The sequence below is a fragment of the Oreochromis niloticus genome, linkage group LG3, assembly GCF_001858045.2.
Source record: "Oreochromis niloticus isolate F11D_XX linkage group LG3, O_niloticus_UMD_NMBU, whole genome shotgun sequence".
In the NCBI taxonomy this organism is placed as follows: domain Eukaryota; kingdom Metazoa; phylum Chordata; class Actinopteri; order Cichliformes; family Cichlidae; genus Oreochromis; species Oreochromis niloticus.
The window spans coordinates 56,387,218-56,399,793 of NC_031967.2; positions in this window are offsets into that span (position 1 = coordinate 56,387,218).

The window sequence follows — 12,576 nt, forward strand, 5'->3', positions numbered from 1 at the left end:
AAGATCAGAGCTTCTCGGGTGGCTGTAAGCTAACTTCTTTGGTTTTTTTGGTTTTTGAATGGTTGCTTTTTTAAAAAAAAAATCCTGAGTCACCTTTAGCATTTGACACCAATCACCCTGTAATTATACACTAATAAAAACTGCACAAAAAATACATTCACCATGTGCTCATCAGCTGTTTCAATGGAAAAGCCATTTTTGGAGTTTGTTAACAGAGAAATTTCACTAATGACTACATATAAAAAGATGGAATAAAAACGACTTTAGCACATCGCATTGCAAAAAAATATATATATATATATATATATATATATATATATATATATTTGTTTGTTTGTTTGTTTTTTAAATGCACTTGAGCTGTCATTTAGTTCATTTCTGTCAGGAAGATGTTCTTGAATTTCCAAAGCACTGGTCAAATAAGAGGTAATAGACATGTCTCGTTTAGAAAAATGACTGTAACACCTGTTTGGTGGCACAGCTGGAAAGCACACACTACCCTTTGTCTCAGAGCTGCACAAGTTTTTAAAACAAAAACACTCACAAAGTAATGGGGTCGTGACTCCCACTACCAAAGGGAGGATTAGCCTAGTGCAGGTTGATATACATCACAATCAATTAGAGAGAACAAATGAAAAGTGTACAGTAGTTTGCTAAAGCTGCTAAATCTAGTGAGCATGCTGCCCTGTGGGTCATCTAGGGTCATGATATTAAACAGTAGAGAGGCAAATAAATGCTTAAGTCCAAAGTATTATGTTCCTGATTTGTGGTCAAAATCACTAAAGCATAAACTACCTCATTTATCACACTGAAAGCAAAAAGAAAAAAAATCCTATGCAGAAATGCCAGCTGATTCTGTCGGTGTACTGTTAAGTCAAATCCGATTGGTTATTGGAGTTCAGTTCAAAAACGGAGCCTTGTGAAGGAAAGACCCAAGGCTGCTAGAAGGCTGTCCTATCCCAACACCGGATTCTCATTCTTGGAGCAGGATGGTGTCAACGTTGTCATAGATGGCCTGCAGAAGCAGCTCCCCCAGGAAGTTGATCACTCCTTCTTCTTAGCAGCCATCAGAGTGCCCACCAGCGCTTCGAAGGTGTTGCCACAATGGCCGTCATTAAACAAGACCCAGAAATTTATGATAAATTTACTGTCAGGATTTTCACTGCCGAGTTGCAAATCCAGAGATATTAATTGTTGGTGATTACTTTGACTTGTTTCTGCTTGTAATGAGGTGAGGGACGACTTTCTGATGAATTGGCACCTGTGGAAAATAATAATGGAAAATAAAATTTCGTTATTAACTCGAAATTTTACCAGGATCCTTTTCTAAGTAGCTGACAGTTGGTAACTGTGCAGGGGTGGGTCAGGTAGGGCATTAACAGGGAAAGGGGGGCACAAAGAAATGCTTTTCTTTCTTATGCTCATTTAAAATGTTTAGCTTTTAATAAATAGTTATCTGAATCTTACGACCAAAGTTTTTATCTGATGTAAAATGTATAGAAATCATACATATACCAACAAGACAGTGTACATCACTGTCACAACAGCGTTTGTTTTCATTCAAAGGCTTTATGGCTTTAATACCTGGTGGGCCGGTCTGTAGTCAAAATGCCTGGGCTGATTTTTTGTCCCAGTCCAGCCCTGGGCACAACATGCAGTGAATTAATCTGAGAAGGTGCATTAATAAATAAATGGCCAGTGGTGCACATCGCAAATAGCTCGCATAGACACATTAGTTGTGCCGCTTCTTAATGACGGTATCTTAGCTAACAACCCCAACTACCAGATTCAACTTGTAATTGGCTAAAAATAACTTAGCCTACTGGTGAGAGGGACGCTGCTAGCTGGCAGTTTTTCAAGCGATGTTGAAATTTCCACATTCCAACACTTCAAATGCCTCAGGGAGCTTTCCAATCAGCGCAGCATCAGCACCACGGAAATACATGGGTACATCTGTAGGCTCGAGACTGATCAAACCAGAAAGCTTTAATGAGCAGCTGGATTTGTCTCGCATTAACTGGGTGGACACAGAGGACATCAAAATGCAGCCGATTGAACTGAAAAGCTCGACTCTGTGGGGGTCAAAGTTTGCAGAACTACAGACGCAGCTGGAATCCACAGCTGTGCGTGTTCATGGAGCTGCATTTTCACCTGCTGGACATCACTACCTGACAAGTTTAACTGTCTTCAGAACATTGCAGAGGCCTTAGTGACAGTATTTGGCTCTACATATCTGTGTGAGCAGATTTTCTCTCACATGAGTGTCCTCAGGCAGCCGTCTGAATGCTGGACACTCGGAGACCTGTGTCTCTGAGTGGGAGACCAGAGATCACATTAACATGTGTGTCTCTGTATTAACAAACATGCCATATTGGCCCAGTTTATTTTTCTTATCATTGTTGTGAGGAGACCATAAATAACATTTACATTTTCTGTTGTACAGTTCATTTGCTGTTATGGAGTTCTTGTTATGGAAATCTGTGCAAATTAGAATCACTCTGCCGTAAATACGAGAAAAGTTGCACCGAGTGAAAAAGAAACAATCTGCATCCGCATCCAGATCGCGGTCCGGCTGTTCGTGTCCTGGGCTGTGGAAGGAAGGAAGTGGAAGATGCACTTTTCCCACATGAGTAGAGCATATTGGGTTCCCAGTACATGCTGAGCCAATACCAATAATAGCTGCCAGATGGGTCAGATGTGCACATACACACAAGGGTCAGAAATGCGACATGACACCCACTGGGGGCTTCACCAATAAGACCCACAACAGATCATCAGATGACTGAAAAGGAGAAACTCTTAAAAGCTCTGATAAAACTCTTAAAAATATAAAATTACTTTATCAATTATAAATTTTCTGGAGTCGTGCGGTCAACAAAATGCACCACCGGCGCCGGCTGCTCTGGGTGTTAGCACCACTGGGGTCCAATATGACATCATCATGGAATCCAAAAGACATTTCATATGATAAAGAGGATTTTATTTCATCCGCACAATGAATCATAAATCAGTTTTAATGTGGATTTTCCTGATTTGTGCTTATCCGCTCTTCTCGTCTGCAGCAGGGGAAAAAGCTCTTAAAAGGTACAAAGTCACTTTGGTTCTGTTCATCTCCACAGCCTGGTTCATAAATTATGAAATAAGGATAGTTTATTTACAAAACATAATTAAATAAAGAGTACGTGTTTGACAGAGTGACAGAGTGTGTAGAAAGCAAAAATAACTTTAAGAAATGAAGCTGTGTGATGGATAAGGAAGGAGAGACTACAGAACAAAGCACAGCCCAAAAATGAAAACGGAGACATCCAGTACCCAGAGGTCGCCACTCCTTCCCATAAACTATGGATCAAGTGTCCAAACATCACATGTGAAGCCTGCAGTGAGGTACACAAGGCACATAAGAAAGTTCATAAATGGAAAAAGTAAGACAGGATAAACCTTTAATTCAAATACTTGAGAATCAAATGTTGTTGGATTAAAATGCAAAGACACGTGCATGAATTATTTTGTAGTAAGTCAAAGAGGCTGTCCACTTACAAAGTAGTCAATCAGTAAAACCAGGCATTAAACACTTTCGAAGTCTAAAACCTGAACGCACACGAAAAGTATCAGCCACTCTGTCCATCACTTTAAAAACTTTACATTATTTTAATGCAGATTAACCTCTAATAATAATAGCAGCTCTCTTCTGTCCTGAATCAGGCCTTCTAGCAGTGAGAAGGATTTAAAAAGTGTACTACAACATAGGTGTACTATGTCGCCACTGACAGAGATGTAACCTCTGCAGGGTTGTGAGATGGAGGGAGGAGGACAATTAATGAATCAGGAATTGCAGAGGATTAGTCAGGAGGAAATGAGGGTAGCAATGAAGAGGATGAGGACTGGAAAGGTTCAGGTGACATAAGTGTGGAGATATGAATATGTCTGAGAGAGAGGGCAGTGGACCTTCAGCAGATTATTTAAACATGATCCTGCAGAGTGAAGTTTACTGGTACTGATTTTCTAGAACAAGCGTGATGTGCACAGCTGTGGTAACCACAGAGGGATTAAACCACCATAAATCAGAGAGCAGTGTCTCTGATCCTCACTCTGATTGGCAGTTGTACTTTGACCTTTAACCTCTCTGGTCTGTGTTGTTTCATCTTCAGACCAGAAAAGCATCACAGCTGAGTTTGGACACAATATCACTCTGCCATGTCGATCTCCAGACAAGGACATCCCCATTATCGTTGTAGAGTGGAGCAGAGCTGACCTGGAAGATGAATATGTGCTTAATTACAGGGATGAGCAGTTTGATCCAGATTACCAGCATCCATCTTTTACGAACCGGGTGGATCTGCAGGACAGAGAGATGAAAGATGGAGGCGTGTCTTTGATTCTGAACAATGTGACGATCAAGGACACTGGAACATACGAGTGGGTGTTGTCCAGGGAGTGGAAGGACCTGTGATTCTAATCAACATCATCTACCTGAGTGTTGTTGATCCTCCAGGTGAGTGAGTAGAGTTGAGTGTGTGTGTGATCAGAGGTGAAGCTGCTTCCTGGTTGTTGATGTTTGTTTCTAAAGATGTTGTTGATGAGACTTTGTAGAAAGCAGCTGGTCTGAGTGATGTGATCAGAGTGCAGTAGATAATGTCTGACAGCAGTTTGAAGAGGAAATGGATTCTGTTCTGTTCTTCACTCATCACCTACCTGACAGCTGACACCTCACACCTGTTTCTCACCTGCAGGTCAGACAGGAGGAGACACAGAGGATGGAGGGAAGGAGGATGGATCTGTTGGACTCATCACTGGTCTCTCAGTTTCTGCTGCACTTCTTGTTGTTGTTGCTAGTTTCATGATTTACAGAAAATGTAATCCACAGAACGGAGGTTCATACCAACCTGTTTCTGCAATCTCCCGCTGCTGGTCCAACTTTCCAGATTCTGCTGTAAATGCCTTCAGTAAAGGTGGATTGGTTTAATGTTGAGCTATCTCTCTGGCTTTTTTGTTTTTTTGTTATTTATTGTCCAATAGCTGTTCTTCTACAGCAGTGCAGGTCAGGTCTAAAGTGTAGAACAGCTGCTTAGAGTTGTATTTGTTGTATACACCGTCTCTTAAATTGTTACTGTCTATGTAAATAAGTTAATATTCCAGAAATACTGTTTATATTTGTGTGTTCAGTCAAATAACATAGTAGAGTGATGCAGTTATATTACATTAAGGTTTCTTTGTATCTAGAAGAGGGCTGTAGAGTTTTGCTGTTTTTCTTTTTCTGTATTTTGCTGCCCTCTGACTCATGGACAATAGAGGGCAGCAACTGGTAAACTGACGTTGTTTAGTACTTTTTTGTTTAATAATTTCTTATATTTTGAGTCTTTTTACTATATTTTGATGTTGGACTGATCATTGGTCGGCAGTTCTGAAGGCAAAAGGGAGTCCAACTCAGTACTAGCAAAGTGTACCTAATAAAGTGGCTAACAATGAACATTAACATAGATAGATCAAAAATCTGAACACGTTTCTGCTTTTATGTGTTGCATTAAGTTGCATTCAGTACCTGTAAAAATCATGTGTAACAGGCTTTTATTGTAAAGAGCTGAGCACTCCTGATCCTGTATGATGTCCCTGAGCGGGTTGGACTTGATGTGAGACCAGCTGTGAACATCAGGTGTGAACAAACCTGTAAAAAGTATTTACAGAAGACATTTTATGAAGCTTGTATTTGTTAGTATGAAGTTTCCTCCATATCAGATGTGAAACAGCTGCTGCACATTCATAAAGTGGAGTTTTTACGCTTTCAGTGGCGCAGACTCAGAGTTGGAGAGTGTTGTAGCACTCCAGTGCCAGTAGAGGGCAGCAAGAGAACAGTTTATTCCATTAACAATTGGTCTGAAGGTTAAGAGCAGATGAGCTTCAGTGCACTAACTTGAAACTAAATCCAGAACTCACTTTTTTTGCTAAATCAGCTTCTGATTAAAGAACAGGCTTTAAAAAAAATGCTATTTAAACTAGACTTATTACAGTGTTATGAATTTAAATCCATGGATGTTTGTGAAAGTGTGATGTGTTTTTATGTGACATCATGATTTAAAATTCAGTGAAGACAAACACTAATGAGCATGTGCAGTGGGCTACATACTGGAGAAACAGAAGCAGAACAGTTATGGTTTAGTCTACTGTCCACGTGTCACAATAGTGCCTTATAGTTCAAGACCAGTGTGAGATTAATAATAATAAAATAATGAATGTTAAAACTGAGGTGCCTTTGATGTGTTTAATGTCAGTTTTGTTATGAAGAATGCATCACAGGAGTTCATGTGAGAAAATCAAACACATTGTACATAAAGGAAGTTTATTAGTGCTGCAAAGAATTTCGTTTACATCAAAAAATGATTTGCATTCATTAAAATAAGTTTGACCTTGAAAGGTGAATTTGTATGATACTAATCTGAGTAACAAATCCACATGAACACATGATTACAAATGACCTGTACTGCTGCTTCACAAGTAATACTTTAATATTTAGGTCTTAAATCGTGTTAATTTCTTTGTTTATTAAATTACACAGTGAAACAGACAGTTTTAAGAGCTTACAGGCAAACATCGCATTCATTAAAAGTACTTAATTCTTTTCTAAACTTTAAATGAGCACATTAAAGATTTTCTTAAACATGGTGTCTGCTCTGAGACACTTTACGAATTTGAGTCACACTTTTTACTCCACAAGTGTTTTTATACCACAAAAATCACATGCCTTGATATGACTGTTATTGTTGTTATATAAAACCTATATAATAAAGCCTATAAATTAAAGAAAATCAATCTCCAACTTTTCTTTTCTGTTGTTGTGCTCATAAAGTGTCTGAATTTAATTTGAATTCATATCTGTGTCATTGCAAGTTTAATATTATCATCATTATTATTATTAGATTAGTGCAAATATATATATTCATATTTTTATATCAGAACAAGGGTCATTTTAGTTAGTGCACAAGAGATAAAGAAACCAGACAACCAGAATAAATAAAGCCAAGGCATAAAACACTGAATGAAAAAAGAGCCAGAGAACGTGAATGAGGAAGTGGAGGCTGGGTTTCCGATTCACACTCTGATTGGCTGAGAGGTATGGCCTCACCTCAAAAGAGGGTTACTCCAGGTCATTGACACTGAGATTTGAATGATGGCATGGATGAGAACCTACAAACACTACAAAGACATGCCATTCTGATAAGCAATAGTCCTTCTGTGTAAATGTTTACCCAGTATAACTGTCTTGCCTTTTCATCATGAATCCAGTGGAAACGGTGACTTATTTCCATCAAAACACATTAAGGATTAAACAGTTAAAAAAACATACTGTAACATTTTTAGATATTTCAAAAGAATGATCAAAGAAAGTGTGATGCACCTTGTGTTTTACAGATAACTTCCCTCTCAGCTCCTATTCAGGCACTCAAAGGACAGTGATCACTTGGAAAACCTCTCTAAGGGACATTAACATTAGCATTCAAGCTAAATTCGTTTGCAGGTTTATACATGTTCCTGCTCTATGTAGCTGAAGTAGTCTCCATGCCACTTTTAAGCTTAACCCTGACCCTTTCCTCACTCTCCTCCTCCTCCTTTCTGAGTGCAGAAATAAACTCTTCAGTTTCAAACACAAACATATCCTGTACTGAAGCTTTTCTGTGCATCGTACAGCCACTGAATGACGCCCCTGCTGTTTTTTAGTCTGCACCTGTGGTTCAATGTTCATCGTTTTCTGCACTGAAGAGTGTCATGTGTTGGTTAGCCACACCCAAACTCTAACATATCAAGTTTTTCATTTGAGAGCTTTTTGAAACCCACAGAACCACGTGAGAAAAGCAAGGGAGATCCTACAGAAATCAAGAAAACATAAGCAAAATAAAAGGTTCTCACAACATGAACACTGTTATTAGCCAAACCAGAGCACAGTGTGGTGACAACGTTCACCTGTTTCACATGAAACTCAATAAAAGGAAGTCGATGCTGCGGTTTTACTTGCAGAACTTAAATAAAACAGTCAAGATTATTAATTATATTAAAAACAATATTCAGTCTGTTTCTTTAAATGTTTCATAGAGAGAATAACATAACCTGTACCAAGAAAAAAAGACGTTAAACACATGCTGGTCCAATCAGGGCTGCTATTGCTCTGTTATGACACTACTAATGTTCTCAACACACCTGACATCTGGACCTGAGGCTGAGCTTTTGTTTGTTAAAGACAAATAGGTACCAAAAAATGCAGGTGTGCCTGATTTGAATGAAATACATATGTTGCATATATAATACTTTACACTTCTACTACAGTATGTATGAACTGTGAAGTTATGTATTGCACATCTACAACAGAACATTGAATTAGTAACAGACTTTTAAACTTTTTGAACTTTAGTTCATGTTCTAAACACAACAATACAAGAAAAACAATAAATACACTGATATACATCTTTGCTGCAATAACAAGGGGCATAAACTGTTGGCTTTATATATTAGCACATGTCCTCACAATAAAAACACCTTTACGAACATTTTTAATGAAAGATCTACGATCTCATAAATGAAAGACTGTACTACCATTTCTTTTTTTGATTGGCTGTTTTTGATGACTTGATATTTTGATGGCAGTCTGTGTAATGTCATCTTCTCCAGATTTTAATTTAATTTCTAAAATGATCCAAAATTAACAAAAATATTAATAAAATATACATTAATTTTATTATGATTGTAGAATGTATTATCCTAATCGAAGGTCCAACCTGTGAGATCAGAGTCAAGAGGACTGCGTCTCACCTTTAGGTTTTCTGACCAACAGAACCAGTAACAGCTGTAGAACCACAACACAGATGGACCCAAAAAACAGCAACACAGAGAAAAAAGGAGGATGAATGATGGAGGTGGAACCAGGAAGAGAGGTTGATGTAGGTGGAGGTGTGGATGTAGGTGGAGGTGTGGTGGTGTGTTTGTCTAAAATAAAGCAAACACAGTCATTAAGTTGTCGTCACATTGTGAATGTTGAAAGCTGCAGAAACACAGACAGGTGAGTGTGTCACCTGTGACAGTGATCCAGCTGGATGGAGACTCTCCATGACCGCTGATGTCACACTTGTAGAGGCCTTCATCAGACCTGGAAACATGCTGGATGGTCATGTGACCTGTAGGCTGCTTCCTGATGAGGGAGCCATCTTTATAGAAAGCAGCTGGGAGGTTGGAGGGAGTGGTCTTTGTTTTACAGAGCAGAGTGACGTCATCTCCCTCCATCACAGGGAGGACAGGACTCTGCAGGATCACTGATCCACCTCAACACAGAGACAAACTACAGCATTTCATCCATTTACACACAGCTTCATCAACACTAACTCCACACACTCAGCTTACCAGTGACTGTCAGGTTAACCATGTTACTGATGGGACCCTCTCTGGACTCACATCAGTAAACCCCACTGTGTGATGTGTAAATGTAGCTGATGTTACAGGAAGAACCAGCTGGTTTTCCAAACCCAGCTCCACACTTTGGTCTGGTGTCTCTGCTTGTGTTTCTCCTCAGAGTCCATCCAGCAGAGCTGTCGTCCTCCTCACAGCTCAGAGACACAAAGTCACCTTTAAAGGTCTGAGAGCTGCTGAAAAACTGATTATCTGTTATACTTTACATTCTGAAACATGAACCCAAACATATCAGTGAGCATTTATAAGGTTTAAACTGTGACAGAAGAAGGTTACTGACCTTGGTTTGTTGTGCAGCTCAGCAGTGAGATCAGAACTAAAGAGAAATGATTTGAGGTGAACATGATGAACAACTCCACAGAAACAGCTGACAAATCTATAAACCTGTGTCTCTCTTACACATCTGGTCATCTTTAATTTTTATACAAGACACATGTTTCAATAAAGTTTGCATTACAATAGACTGTAAAGCTTAGCCATACTCCCACAGCAGTTGGGACACCTTGATGGACATGGTCAAATGCTTTCTTCAATTCCATAAAACACTTAAAGACCGGTTGGGCAAACTCTGAGACACCTTCAAATATTCTTGAGAGGATAAAGATCAGGTCGTGTGTTACATGACGAGGACATAAACTGCATTTATTCTGCATTTCTTTGCCACAATCCAGTTTTAGAACTAGCCACAGTTTCTTGTCCAGGTGTATGGATTGGCAGTTTTACCTGCTTGATGATTTGGTGGACTGCCTCTATGTGGTTAAGGTTGGATTCATTTGCAAGTATCATATTCAACTACCACTAATGGTAAGACAGTGAATACACGACCATATGGCTGAGGACTGAGTCCCTGAAAAAGTTTGATCCTAGAATTGCTTGTAATCTCTATATAAGCTTGTTTTGTAATTTTTTAGTAGAACACTGCACCTTTGATAAGATTATAATATGGATATGATATGAAATGAAATGAATCATTCAACATGGACAATAAACAGCAAAGGAGAGATTTGGCAGCCTTGTATTGTTCTTTTGTGACTTTTAAAAATGGTCATTGATAACTATGGCCTGTGGTGAGTGATGTTTTTGATGTGTTTTGATCCACTTAATTAAAGTCCTTATAAATATAATTAAAGTGTGGTTTTGTGTGTGTGTTTTGCTTTTTTATTTTGCGGGACAAACACACATGTTGGTGCTTGTATCTACTTTGATCTGCTTCACTGTGAGCTGATGGTGACCGAAAAAACAAAACAAAAACAAAACTCTGAGGCAAATATGATTAGACAATCAGAAAAGTCTGAGTTTAAACACATGAATATATTTTATTGATGATTTAATTGCCTGTTGCTGTCCAACATATACCTCTGAGATTTAAAGTAAGCCTTAACTGAAGTTCATCATCATTCCACAGAGTGGCGCTGCAACACAGAGATAACTATAAAACGCAGGTTGAGGAAATGATAAACAGATATTTAATATATTTGCTGTACATGTATTTGTCTTGTTAGTCTCACAATATTTAAATATTTGTTGGTCACAGACTGAATTTTGCTGACAATTGTATTCTGTACATTCTTATACTTTAACCTGACATCTATAATAATTTTAAATGTTTTAAAAGTGATAAAACAATAAACAAAAACACACAGAGCATCCAGAAAGTATTCAAAGCACTTCACTTGTTCCACATATTGTCATGTTACAGCCTTATTACAAAATGGATTCATTTAATTGTTCACAGGTGAGTATGTACAGGCTTTGCTGTGGCACAAAATATTGAGCTCACATGTGTCCTGTTTTGGTGCATCTATTGATCATCTCTCAGATCTTTCCCAACTTGATCAGAGTCCACTTGTGGAAAATTCATTTGATTAGTGATGATTTTGTATAAATTATGATTTGATAATGTCCCATAGTTGACTGTGCATGCCAGAGCACAAACCAAGCTGTGAAGTCCAAGGAATTACAGTATATGTAGACTTCTGAGACAGAACTGTATCTAGGAAAAAATCTGGGGAAGAGTAAAGAAAAAATTCTGCAGCCCTGAAGGACCCAGAGAGCACAGCAGTTGACATCATCTGTGAATAGAAGAAGTCTGGAAGGATTCTTCCTAGAGCTGGCTGCCAAACCAATGTGAGCAATGGTAGAAGCTGAGCTGAGTGTAGGTGGACAAGAATCCAATGGTCACTCTGACAGAGCTCCAGCCTTACTCTATGGAGAGAAAACAGATTTCCAGAAGGACGACTATTTCTGAAGCTCTCCACCAACAAGGCCTGTATGGTAGAGTGGTCAGATGGAAGCCACACCTCAGGAAAAGACACATGATAGCCTGTCTACAGTTTGTCAAAAATACTAGAGGCTGTAAGTGCTGCCATTTCACTGCAGGTAAAATTTAATACATCTGTCATAGATTATCACCAAACACATCTTCCTTATTCATCATCCCCTATTATTGCAGAACATCGCATTGCAAACATAAAACATTAGTAGTAACATCACTGACAGTTTTGTTGGGAGTGATCATGTCAAAATGTTCCCATAGAGATGGAAACCTACCTTTTATGCCCGGCTGCTTGGATGAAGAAGCAGTTCATTAAATTTCAAATCTCTGTCACTATCAAATACACAAAACGCCAACGATACGCCACGAGCTGTGAGGGGATCCACTCTGGTTTATATCTGGTAATAAATCTCTTCTCAAAAAAGTGAAGTGGTATTGCAACATGGCATTTGGTACACATCTGGCACATCCAAATAAAATAGGAAAATAGGAACATAAATAGTGCCATCATTGCCAGACGTGGCCCACATCTGGTTGACATACACTCTGCCATGACACCAGTCAGTCAGAAGTGCCAGCTTGATGCCGGATTCGGACCAGACCTGTTTTCTATGAGCCTGGGCCACATAACCAAACCACAATCGGGCCAGATGTGACATGCCATCACATAAACGGTCCATCTACACCAAATCTGACCCATATCTGGATGACATATCACTTACCATGCCAGAAGTCAGCCAGCAGTGCCAGCTTGACACCAGATCCAGGCCAGACCTGCTGCTATGTGGGTTAATATCCAAACATGCATATGGTAGTGTCTAGGTTACATTAAAGGATCATGGGCAGGTCGGCCA